Raw genomic sequence first — 13,510 nt, 5'->3', positions numbered from 1 at the left:
AGCCCAACCCCTACTTAGATTCAGGTGAGAACTGCAGTAGTGACTTGCCCCTCTGCCACTCCGGCTATACCACTACTGCTACAGGAGGAAGGTGCATCTGACCCCATGCTCGAGTGGAGACACTAGGTGTGAGCAGCTTCCGGTGGTTGCTGCAGCTGAACCTTCCCGGCTAGATCCATGCAAGGTCATCTCAAGTGGGTGTGCGCCTGGGCTGGGCTGGGCAAGGATACCCCTCAGTGAAAGCCACTGAGGAGGGCTGTCAGAGAGGCCCCTTTTCCTGCTCCAAGAACAGGTTGGGGGAGTATGGGGGACCTCTGCCACTTCCCTACTTCCAGGAGCCACTTCTTTCATGATGAGGTACTATCCTCTTTGCCTGGTGTCATTTGCCCCCAATAACCCATTGCCAACATTCAGACAATAAAAAGAGGAGCCTCACCTGTTTTCCCTGACACATCTGAGGCAGGTGGGTATGCCCAGGGGACCTGGGGTGGAACCCATACATCTACCCACCCCCAGGCTAGACTGGCTTCGTCTTGTCCAATATGGGGGTTGGGGGAGAATTACCAGGAGGTCATCACACAGGCCATGGACAAGTTCTACAAGAGCCAGGTAGAAGAGCACTGTCCTGGCATGCTGCCCAGCACCCAGCTCATGCACACATCTCATTTGACAGCTTCCTCGAAGCAGGTCTTGAAGTCCAGGCTCCTGTGAAGCCTGGGGAAGAGATTGCTGAGCTAAAGAACCTATCCCCAAAGGTGCCACCCTCACCAGTCTCATCCTGACAATCTTGGATTATTATTGCCCTGAAGTTTTAGAGTGGGGGACAGATTAGCTACCTTTCCAGAGAACATCAGACCTCCAGACTGGGGCAGGTCAGACCTCCATGCAGGCATTTTTTTCCTCCCTGGTTGCCAGTGGGGAAATCGGCACGTGTGAGCACCTACCCATCTTCCCATGACCTGCTCAGAAACCCAACCTGTGCCTTTGGAGAGAGACTACCCCAAGCACACAGGCCGGCAACTGCACCTATGGCCTTCAGGACCTAATCCCCTTCCATATGGGGTTCACTGCATGTGAGTATATGGTGGGCTCGATTCCTGCCCACTAGCCCCTGCCAGATATCCCGTGCCCACCTCATTAAGAGAATGAAGCCATACAGACACACCCAGGCCATTATGGTGAGGGGGTGGCTGGGGCCCTACTTGCCCACCCTTCATTGCCGGTTCAGGGCCAACTGTCCGACCACATTCCTACCCTGAGATGATACATTGGGGACATCGTCCACTGGGGGCACTGACCACTTATAAAGTTTCAGAAACAGAGGCCCAGCTGCTCCCCTGGAAGTTCAGTACATGGGATAAGCCAAGGCTTTTTTCAGAAACGGGTTTCACAGGAAGTAGCTGCCCAAGGCCCAGGCCAGCCCCAAGTTTGCATGAAGCCTGCCTGCCATGTCCACAGCCCATGCGGACCCCTCCAGGAGCCACTGGACTGCTTGCTCCTGGGATATGAGAAGCCCAAGACAGCTGCAGCCTTGGAGGACCACTATGCCCATCTGGAAGCAGTATACCCACCTGGAAGCAGTACCCAGAGGGCCTATAGAAAGAAGTTGGATGTGAAACCAGATGCTATAGAAATGTTTTATTAGGCCAAACTACTTACTATGAAAATGCTTTAAAATGCAGGAGGGGATGTAAAGACTCAAAGAAGCATGTAGTAACAATGGCTATCAGAACACACTAAAGAATCCACACTGCTTCCCCCTTTACCTAGAAAAGGAAGCTTCTAGGCTACCTCCTCAGCACACTCCTCAAACCCCTCGTCCTCAGCTGTGGCATTTTGGTATTGCTGGTATTCTGACACCAGGTCATTAAGGTTGCTCTCGGCCTCGGTGAACTCCATCTCATCCATGCCCTCGCCCGTGTACCAGTGCAGGAAGGCCTTGCGCCTGAACATAGCAGTAAACTGTTCGGAGACACATTTGAAGATCTCTTGGATCGCTGTGTTGTTATCAATGAAGGTGGCCGACATTTTTAGCCCCCGGGGTGGGATGTCACAGACGGCTGTTTTCACATTGTGAGGGAGCCATTCAGCAAAGTAGCAGCTGTTCTTATTTTGAATGTTGAACATTTGCTCATCCACCTCCCTCATGGACATGCGACCTCTAAAAATGGCAGCCACAGTTAGGTAGCAACCATGACGGGGGTCGTAGGCGGCCATCATATTCTTAGCATCAAAGAGTTGCTGAGTGAGCTCAGCCACGGTCAGGGCCCAGTACTGCTGGCTGCCCCAGCTGGTCAGCTGGGCAAAGCTGGGCATGAAGAAGTGCAGCTGGGGCAATGGAACCATGTTCACAGCCAGCTTCCGTAGGTCGGCATTCAGCTGGCCCGGGGCACATGGTGACCCCACTCATGGTAGCAGACACCAGGTGATTCAGGTCACCGTAGGTGGGTGTGGTCAGTTTTAAGGTCCTGGAACAGATGTTATGGAGCACTTCATTATCAATGCAGAACGTCTCATCTGCACTTTCTATGAGCTGGTGAACAGAGAGGGTGGCATTGTAGGGCTCCACCACCGTGTCTGACACCTTGGGCGAGGGCAGGACGCTGAATGTGTTTATGATCCTGTCTGGGTACTCCTCCCGGATTTTGCCCATGAGAAGGGTACCCATCCCAGACCCAGTGCCCCCACCCAGGGAGTGGGTCAACTGGAAACCCTGCAGGCAATCACAGCTCTCAGCCTCTCTTCTCACAACATCCATCACCGACTCCATCAGCTCCGCGCCTTCTGTGTAGTACCCCTTGGCCCAGTTGTTCGAGGCCCCACACTGACCTGTAAGGTAGTGCAGTCAGCCACTCGATGGCCAGGTATATGGTCATCCATGGTCACCACCACAATGCAAAAAGCACCTTTCACCCTGCAAGTGGAGCAAATGAAACCCTCTCCCCTGAAGTTACAGGACAGCAGCCTTGCCTGTTAGAACCTAGATCAGGACCCAAACCTGAGACAGCCTAACAACAGACTTGCTGCAGGTGGCTCCTGCTTGTTCCCAGCGAAGGCCATAGTCACCGCCCCAGCTCAGCTCCCTGCAGGGAGATTACTTCATCAGCTCCTCACTTTGAGGAGACAGCTGGGCCTTCCTCCCAAAGCCCGTTTAGGAGAGGGAAATTGAGTGACTCAGAGGATGGGAGGGTGTTCAGGGGCCCCAGTTCCACAGTTCCCACAGAGATGACCTTGGGGCCCTCACTGACTTTGAGCTGCCCTGGCTAAGGAGCCACACTGCAGACCTCATCCACAGCTCACCAAAGATGAAGTTGTCTGGCCTGAAGATCTGCCTGAAGGGCACTGAGCGCACAGAGTCCATGGTGCCCGGCTCCAGATACACGAGCACAGCACGGGCCACATACCTGCCACCTGAAGGGAACTGGAGGGTGTCAGTGAGGAGAGGGCTGGCATTCCCAGGAGGGCGGTCGGGGAAAGACTGGGGTCTCACCGCTGGCCTCGTTGTAGTACACATTGATGCGTTCCAGCTGCAGGTCACTGTCCCCGTGGTAGATGCCAGCAGAGTCAACGCCATGTTCATCAGAGATCACCTCCCAGAACTGTGAGAGATGCAAGAGGCCAGACAGGCCAGGGCTGAGTCATGGAGCTCAGGGAGCTGGAGTTGCCCCAGCCCCTCTCCGACTTCCACCCCCACTCTCAGGTCACTGGGTCCCTTGAGGTTCTCGCCGGCAGCCTTGCCAGCCACCCAACTCCACCACATCCTGGACAGTGAGCCCAGAGACCACAATGCAGAGGCACCACCCCTTCCACTACCAACATCTTCACCGGCCACCCTGCAGGCATGAGCTGGGCTCTCAGAGCCCTGGCTGCCAAACTTTGTGCCTATCTGGTTCCCGCACTGTCCAGTTTGGGTGAGCACAACCTCCCTCATGGCCAAGATGGGACTAAGGCAGCAGAAGAAATGCAAGAAGGAGAAGCAATCACACAATGACTCAGCCCGTACTCCGCCAATGCTTAAATAGCCCCGTGCCCACCTCCCCCAGCCTTGGATTGGGCTCCCAGAATAAAAAACAGCTTTACTTTTACACAGGTGTGCCCACTTGTGAATCCCTTGGAGTTTAACGTCTATTGGAGAGCTCAGGTGGCCTTCCTGTGGTCCTTTCCACGTTGGGGAAAGCTTGTCAACTGGAGAACTTCCTCCCGTGTCTTTCGTGAGACTAAATCCCTAGCTGAGCTGAAACTGAATTGTCCTCCCATGTGGGAGGCGAAGACTTTTGTTTCCATATTCACAGAGTGCCTTTGCACGTGTCCTGTATTGATGACATACTTTTGTAATTGACGAGTCCTTTCATCTCAGGAGATCTGTGGTTAGGAAAGGATTTCTGTATGCTAACTCAACAGGACCTAACTATAAGTTTTCCTTTGGAGCAACTCAAACCCATAGTAAGCTATGGGTGTTAGAGATAGGCCTCTGATTTTACTGGAGTCTTCTTTAGAATTTGATTAGTTCTTTCACCTTTCAAGAGGACTGCAATCTCCACACAGAATGAAGGTGATACTTGATTCCTAAAGCTGAGAATAGGTGTTGGGATATGCCTGCTGTGAAAGATGAGCCATTGGCACTGTGCAGGCTTTTAGATGATCCAAACTGAGGAATCATGTCTTCTGGTAAACACTTTTCAGATAGTGTGGGGAATGCCTTGATCTAACCAGTGAAGTTATCAGCAAGCATTAGCAAATATTTGAATTTCCTGCAGAAAGGTGCCTGAGTAAATTAGAGTTTTCAGTCCTCACTTGGAGAGGTTTCTCAATGTTGGACAGGTTAAACTAGAGGAGGAGAAAATTACTGGCTGGTTTATTTCAGGCACAAAGCTCAGGGCAGAGTCACCTGTTTTAGTGTCTTGAAAAGATTTATCGCCATAAACCGATGAGACATTAACTGAAACAAAGAATCCCTTCTAGGGTGAAAACAGTCATGTTAAGTGCTTAATTATTTTCCTATGATTAGTATTTGGAATTAGTAATGTATTAGCATGAGTCATCCAGCCAGAGGGGTTCTGGACTAAACTGCAATCCCTGGTTCATTTTTGTTCTTCTTCGGAGTATTCTGGCCCAGCTCTAGGTATGCTGACCAGCATGCCCATCAGCTTCAGTGCAGTGACCTTGGCTGCCACATCTGCAAGGGCATTTTCTTTTACATGGTCAATCTCTCTTTTGGTGTCCTCTGCAATGAATTATAGTCACTTTTCTTTGGCAGCATTCTAACAAGCTCAAAATCTGAGTGATGTTGTATAGAAAAGCCCTTTGTGGTCAGGAGTCCCCACCCATTCCAAATTGCAGCATAAGCATGAAGCACTACAAAAATCATACTTAGAATCAGTGTAAATGTTTACTTTTAAATCCTTTCTTGACTGCAGGACTCTGGTAAGTTCAATCAACTCAGCTTTTTGAACTGAGGTAGAGGCCAGCAAGGCTTGTAACTTGATTAACTTGTGCTGACTAATCAGAGCATATCTAGCCCTCCTGTTTTCCTGATGCATAAAACAACTTGCATCTGTTAACCCCTCTTCCTTGGGATGGTCAAGGAGCTCATCACAAGTCTGGCCTGCTAGAATAAATTTGTTTCATAACTTGTGACATGGTTTGTCTCTGTCTCCAGTCAAATCTTATCAATTATAGCTCTCATAATTCCCATGTGTCTTGGGAGGAACCCAGTTGGAGGTAATTGAATCAGGGGGTGGGGAGGGTCTTTCCCATGCTCTTCCTGTGACAGTGAATAAGCCTCATGAGATCTGATGATTTTATTTTTATTTATTTATTGAGACATAGTCTTGCTCTGTTGCCCAGGCTGGAGTGCAGTGGCAGGATGTCGGCTCACTGCGGCATCTATCTCAAGCGATTCTCCTGTCTCAGCCTCTTGAGTAGCTGGGATTGTAGGTACCCACCATCATGCCTGGCTAATTTTTGTATTTTTAGTAGAGACGTGATTTCACCATATTGGTCAGGCTGGTCTCGAACTCCCGACTTCAGGTGATCCACCTGCTGCCTTGGCCTCCCAAAGTGCTAGGATTACTGCCCTTTAAAAAGGGGAGTTTTCCTACACAAGCTCCTTTGCCTGCTGCCGTGTAAGAGATGTAACTTTGCTCCTCATTTGCCTTCTGCCATGATTGTGAGGCCTCCCAGCCATGTGGAACTGTGAGTCAATTAAACCTCTCTTATTAATTACCCTGCCTCGGATATGTCTTTACTAGCAGCATGAGAACAGATTAATACAACCTGTATGCCAGGAAGGCTGGGAGCACCTGTGTACTCTAGCAGATAAGGAGCTGGGTTTATAGTTTGTCAGACTTCAAGGGTTATGTCTGGAGTATCTAGCCATAAGGCCTGATACTTTAATAAATGTTCTCCTGTAAACCACTGGTGCCCTTTAGCTTCTAGGACCACCTTCCCTTGGTGTGGGGTCAACAAACCTTTAGGTGCTGTCCTAATGTTTCTTAGCCTTGCCTACTAGAAAAGTTGTAGCAGCAACAGCGCTAAGAAATCTAGGACACCCTGAGCCCACCTGGTCTATCTGCTCAGAAAAGTAGGCTACTGGCCTTGGAATGTTTCCCAGTTTGGGGACAAGATTACCCAAGGCCTATGCCTTGCTTTTTGGCCACATAAAGAAAAAATGGTTCATCCAACTTGTGGACACCCAAGGCTGCAGCAGAGCCTAATTTCTCTTTGAAAGTATTGAAGGTTCGCTTGCAGTTCTAATTACATTGAAGGAGCTCTAATATTTTCCTCTTAGTGTTTTATATAAAGGCTTGTCTAAGTGTCCAAATCTGGGCACCCATAAGCTACAGTGCCCGACTGTCCCCTACAAAGGCCCACAGCCATTTGTTGGACGAGGACTCTTGGATGACTAAAAAAACTTTTTCTCCTTCAAGGGATGTTGATCAGTTCCAGAGGTTAAGACAGATTCCATATATTTGAGTCTTTGAGTCATAATCTGAGCCTTGTATGGTGACACCTTATAGCTGCCATTTCCCAGGAAATGTATCGATTTAACAGTATTATTATCTGAGTCTTTTTTAGTCAGGCTAGCAATGAGCAACTCATCTACATACTGAATAATTGTGCCCCTTTGCAATTGTAAATTTCTTAAGTCCTTAGCTAAAGCATTTTCAAATAATTGGGGCAAACCCAGAACTCTTCAGAGAGGACTGTCCAGGTTAGTTTGGAGGCTAAATGAGTATCTGGATCAGTCCATTCAAAGGCAAACATATGGTGAATCTGGATGCGTTGAGATGCAGAAAAATGTGTCTTTCATATCTAAGAATGTAAACCAGCTTGCATCCCCTGAGACTTGGGTAAGAATTGGGGACAATGGGGTGTATGGAGACAATAACTGCATTTATTAATGCTCTAAGGTTTCTGACAAATCTGTAGGCTTTGGATCTGGTAACATGGGAGCATTGTAAGGAGATTATCATGGTCTTAATAAGTCATATGGCAAGAATTTGGCAATAAGGGGTTGAATTTCCTCTCATTTTCCCTGCCCTAAAGTGTATTGTCTCTTCCGAGGGTGAGCAGCATGAGGCTGAAGTTGGATTTTAGTGGTCTTTAGTCTGTTTCCCAGAGCCTGTGTGGCCCAAATCTCAGGTGGTAAATGTGACAGCTCATCCTTAACTTTTTTTTTCCCCTGAGGGGTCAGGAACAAAAGTAACATTTTATCTGCTTTATATTCTGTGAAGGTCACCTGAGTCAATAAATTTCTCCTCAGTAAGAGGTCAGGCATTCAGACAGTACTAAAAACTGTCTGAATGAGAAACCCAGAGGCCCTGGAGAACAACTTAGAAAATAAGAAGAGGAGTGCTTTGGGGCTTGTCCATCATGAGAAGACAGGAGCCCACAGTATTAAATCAGGACAGAGTCATCTGATCCCATATCTAATAAGAAGTTAGTACTCCTACAGGCCACTTCAGGAGTCACCTGAGGCTCCTCCATCTCTTGATGGCTAGCTAATAGTCCAATGGTAATGGAGGCAGGAAGTATCAGGCCTTACTACTCTTGGATCTGCTGGGCTCTGATGATGGCTCCCTTGAAAGCACAGTGCATTCCCTTTGGTAGCGGCTGATTTTCTTACAGAAGACGCATTGATTTACACTCAAGGCACAGTGGCCCAGAAACCCAAACAGGGACTTTTACCTTCTCACTTCCTCTATGAGGGCCAAGGGTTAAGAAGCTGGCTCTGAAGTGATAGAGGGCACAAGGCTGCAGCTAGAAGCTGTGCCTTTTGGGAGGTTTGCTTTATTTTTTCTCTGCCCTATTTCTGTGATTGAAAACTGCAAAAGCCAAGTCTGAAAGCTGATTCATGGGAGTCTGGAGGCCTAAGGCTACTTTTCGTGGCTTCCTGCAGATATAAAGCAGACTGGCTTATAAAATGAACTCCTAGCAATGCCTGTTCCTTCTTGCAGTCAGGGGCAGTGTTAGTGTATAACTTCAAAGTCTAAATTATCTACCCTTTTAATAAGGCTAGGTTTTTATCTTTTTCCTGAGTAATTTTCCTGACTTTATAAAACTCAAAAAGCTTTGTCACAATTTTTTTATTCTTTCAAGGAGTTGAATGATCATAATTTTTTCTATATATATCCTGCTTTCTTCCTAATTTATTTCTCTTTTTTAGGTCCTAATTATTTTTTGGGTCCTGGTCAGCCACTACTGTGCCTCCTACTTGACAGGTGTCATGTTCCTGGTTGCAGGCTGCCACCTATTAGCATGTGCTTTAGCCACTCCCATAATGCACTGCTTTTCTACCATGCAGCAGGTAGACATGAATATATGCAAATCTTGCCTGGTCAAATTATACATCAAAGTTAGCCTCTTAACTATTGTCTATACATTTTCCTGGATCCTCTGAAAACTGTTGAAGATTTTTTTTTACATATGGCTAATTCAGGCATAGAAAAGGGTACATATATTTATATAGTGTCCCCATGATCATCTGCTACTTCCCAAAGAGGGCAAAGATTCAACTTTGCCAGCTGAAAAGAGGCCCTACTGCACGTTGTTCTGGTGAGGCTCGGGTCTTTCAAGAGTGTGTATATATGTAAGATAGGACTCGAAAGGCAGGAAGAAGATGATGACTGGACACTAGATAGCCCTGGAAAACTAGAAGGAATTAATAACATGTTGCACACCTCACCAGAACTGGAAGAAGTCTGACTGTGTTATTATAGGGTGCTTGGACTTGCAGAGGAAAGTTCAGCCTCAGCTGAGAAAAACCTAATATTAAGAGGCACTTGCATTAAAGAGTACTCAGTTATGTCCAGTCCCTGTTTTGTCTTTTCCTGCATCAAACATATACAATCCCCTTTTTCCGTTTTTTATCCTAAGCATCAGAGAAGCCTGTATATAATGTATTTCCTCCCCTTTAGTTTATCTTCTATAAAACAAATTAAGCTGAAAAAAAAAGGAGTCAGACCAAACAGGAGAAATGGGAAGGTTGTAATTTGTATATTGTAATACATTAGTCCATTTTCATACTGCTATGACAAAACTGACAAAACTCTTTCAGGGAAAAAGTGACATGCTGGGTTTAGAAAGTAGGGTCCAGCTGTCCTTTAACAGCCCATCAAAAGATGAGCTTCTGGTTAAGAAATGAGGGAAAACTGTTAAGAAAAAGTCTCATGTTCTCCATCCTGAGGCTGTTTGCAGGGGGTTGTCGTAAAAGAGGCTGTTGCTAAAGAGGCATGTCTGTTTTTGTCACGTGGGGCTGTTAAATACATTTCAACTTCTAATCATAATGATGGAGAGGTTTTTGCTCATCTTTTCTGCTAATCGAAGTACAAAAATACTAGGTTCCAAGACATCTCTTTTTTCCAGTGTCACTTGGACCAGTGGCAAATTAAACAAGCAGTCAGCTAAAAGTCAGAAAATTGTTAAGGAAAGTAAAAGCTAAACTGCTTGAGGCCTCCTTCCTGTGGTAGCCTCCAGGCTGCTACAGAACAGAGGCAGTGAGCAGAAAGGTGACAAGATGCAGAGCACTCAGGTGAGGGACAGGGAGCACAAGGTGGGTAGTCCAAAAAGAGAAAGTGGCAAACATCTTGTTTAGCAAAATCCATTTTTCTCAATATACCCCAGGGCCTCTATCCCTGTGAGCGTGGCCTCCAATCTGAGTATGACACCCCCAGGCCTCTGACTTTTGGGGCCGAGTCTCTCACCCTGACATTATACCGTAGGGCCTCTCACTTAAATGACAGTGGATAATCATTCTTACCCACCAGAATGGCTTTATGACTCTAAAAGATGGCCCACTTGCCTGATGTCAGCTGATTGATTCTGTGTGGATTGTTTTCCTTGGAGTGAGGGTCTTATCTTGGGGTCCCTTCACAGTGTTGCTGAAAGATGTTGCTGGAAAAGAGGGTCCTGATACAGACCACAAAGGAGGATTCTTAGATCTTGTGCAGGAAAAAATTTGAGGTAAGTCAGAGAGAACAGTAAAAAAAGCAAGTTTATTTGAAATGACTCCATTACATAATTGGGCATCCTCAGAAAACAAGATCAGGAGTGTCTTTCATTAGTGTTTCTACTTATAAGTAACTATAAAGAGAAAGAATTATAATTAAACTTGGAAAGTGCAGTAAACTTGGAAAGCGCAGATGTACTCACTAAAGGCAGGGGCTATTAGTTTTCACAATGACCATTAAGCCTTTGACCTAAGCTAGCTCATTAATATTATCTTTAAGAAAAAATGCTGCACCCCTAGGACATATATACATTTTTCAGTCTTGGTGGAAGATGTTTTTTATGGCTATAAATATTCTACAATTGTAATTGGTGGCCAGCTAAAAAATGTGGCTATTTTCAAACCAAAAGTATTAAACTTTTAGATGCCTTGAGAGTGCCTCACTACTCATATTAAGTTAGAATACTCTAGTCATGTATATTAAACTAGAGGCTTGGTAACCATGAGTTTCTCTAACACAACAAGTCTACTCCTCAATGAGAAAATGTATTTCTCAGGAATTTTGTGCATTTTGTTTGACGGAATTTGGTAGCTACCAAAATGGTAGAAAACAGTAAAATTAGTCCTCAAAGATTTCTCAGGATTATATATAAACAAAATGATTATAGATAATATGCAAGTTGAAACAGTTGATAAAAGGAATTTTGTTTGAAACACAATGAGGTTTTTTATTTTTATTTATTATTATTATTATTATTTTGAGACAGAATCTTGCTCTGTTGCCTAGGCTAGAGTGCAGTGGCACCATCTTGACTCACGGCAACCTCTGCCTCCCAGGTTCAAGCAATTCTTCTGCTTCAGCCACCCAAGTAGCTGGGATTACAGGCATTCATCAGCACATCCAGCTAATTTTTGTATCTTTGGTAGAGATGCGGTTTCACTATGTTGGAAAGGCTGGTCTCAAACCCCTGAACAAAAGTGATCTGCCCACCTTGGCCTCCCAGATTGCTGGGATTACAGGCATCAGCCACTGCTCCCAGCCACAATGAGGTTTTTAAATATTTCTGATTTCCTGTTGTGGAGCAGGGAGCTACCAAATTCAGCACATCGTGGGCCTAAAGAAGGAGAAGACTGAGGACAAACTCTGGAACACATGTGATTAAATTAATTCCAATTAAAACCAAATCAGATTTAATAAGGCTGTACCTCTTAGTTTCAAAATGTTTTCTACCATTTTAAAATGTGGTGTTCCTCAGTGGAAAAGAAAAATAGTGTTTATCTCCAGAGTAAAGAACAAGCTTCCCTGCTTGGTTGATTGAGAGCTATGGCTCAGGATTAAAAATCCTTCTTTCTTCCACTTGTAAACCAAAAATAAATTCCTAAGCCCCTATTGACTAAATGGAGCCCTCTTAATAGATAAGGACATTTCAAAATTAACCTGAAAAGCTAGTTCAAGCCATGGGTCACAAATGCCTCATTATACTCTCCTCCTTTTTTTTAATTTTAATTTTTCATTTATTTTTGTGGGTACATAATTTGTGTATATATTTATGGGGCTACGTGACATACTTTGATGCAGGCATTCAATAAGTAATACACAATGAAAAATGGGGTATCCATTCCCTCATGCATTTATTGCTTGTGTTATAAACAATCCGATTATGCTCTTGTAGTCATTACAAAATGTATAAATTATTTTTTACTATAATCACCCTGTTGTGCTATCAAATAGTGTCTTATTTATTCTTTCTAACAATTTTTTGTACCCATTTCTCATCCCCACTATCCCCCTGTTCCCCCACTGCCCTTTCCAGCCTCTGGTAACCATCCTTATACTCTATGAGATCAGTTGTTTCGAATTTTAGCACCCACAAATAAATAAGAACATGTGAGATTTGTCTTTCTGTGTCTAACTTATTTCACTTAACATAAAGACTTTCAGTTCCATTTATGTTATTGCAAATGACAGACCCTTATCCTCTCTTATAGCTGAATAGTGTATGTGTACCACGTTTTCTCCATTGCGTATGTGTACCACGTTTTCTCCATTGCGTATGTGTACCACATTTTCTCTATCCAGTCATCTCTTGATGGACATTTAGGTTCCTTCCAAATATTGGTTATCATAAACCTTGCTGTAGCAAACATGGGAGTGCCGATATATCTTTGATTTACCAATTTTATTTCTTTTAGGTATATACTGAGCAGTGGGATTCCTGGACCATATTGTAGCTCTGTTTTTCATTATGTCAGATACATCCAAACTGTTCTTAATTATGTTCCCAATAACAGGGTATGAGGGTTCCCTTTGCTCCTCTTCCTCACCAGCATTTGTTTTTGACTGACTTCTGGATAAAAGCCACCTTAACTGGGGTGAAATACTATCTCATTGTGGGTTTGATTTGCATATCTATGATGATTAGTAATGTGGAGCATCTTTTCATTAGCCTGTTTGCCATTTGTATGTCTTCTTTTCATAAATGTCTAGCTAAATTTTTTGCTTACTCTTTAGTTAGATTATTACTTTTTTTTTCTATAGAATGTTTTGAACTCTTAATATATTATACTGTATTAGTCTGCTTCTGCACTGCTATGAAAAAATACCTGAGACTGGTAATTTATAAAGGAAATGGGTTTAATTGACTCACAGTTCCATATGGCTTGGGAGGCCTCAGGAAACTTACAATCATGGAAGATGGGGAAGCAGACACCTCTTACATGGCAGCGCGCGAGAGAGCATGTATGTGAAGCAAAGTGGGAAGAGAAGAGCCCCTTATAAAACCATCGGATGTCATAAGAACTCACTCAATCACAAGAAAAGCATGGGGGAAACCACCCCCATTATCCAATCACCTTCTACCAGGTCTCTTCCTCAACACCTGGGGAGTAAAATTATATGAGATTTGGGTGAAGACACAATGCCTAACCATATTATGTGGCTATTAATCCCTTTTCAGATGAGTATTTTACAAATATTTTCTCTCCTTCTATGGGTTTTCCCTTCACTTTGTTAACTGTTTCCTTCACTGTAAAAAAGCTTTCTAACTTGCTGTAATCCCA

General features: G+C 44.8%; 1 pseudogene; it reads right to left on the bottom strand.

The window, feature by feature from the left end:
• Nucleotides 1-1,782: 1,782 nt before the first annotated feature.
• LOC116545009 lies at nt 1,783-4,648 on the bottom strand (annotated as a pseudogene).
• Nucleotides 4,649-13,510: the final 8,862 nt, after the last annotated feature.

The sequence above is a fragment of the Sapajus apella genome, unplaced genomic scaffold, assembly GCF_009761245.1.
Source record: "Sapajus apella isolate SASKATOON/1434 unplaced genomic scaffold, GSC_monkey_1.0 scaffold241, whole genome shotgun sequence".
Taxonomy (NCBI): domain Eukaryota; kingdom Metazoa; phylum Chordata; class Mammalia; order Primates; family Cebidae; genus Sapajus; species Sapajus apella.
This window is presented reverse-complemented; position numbering and strand designations above follow the sequence as displayed.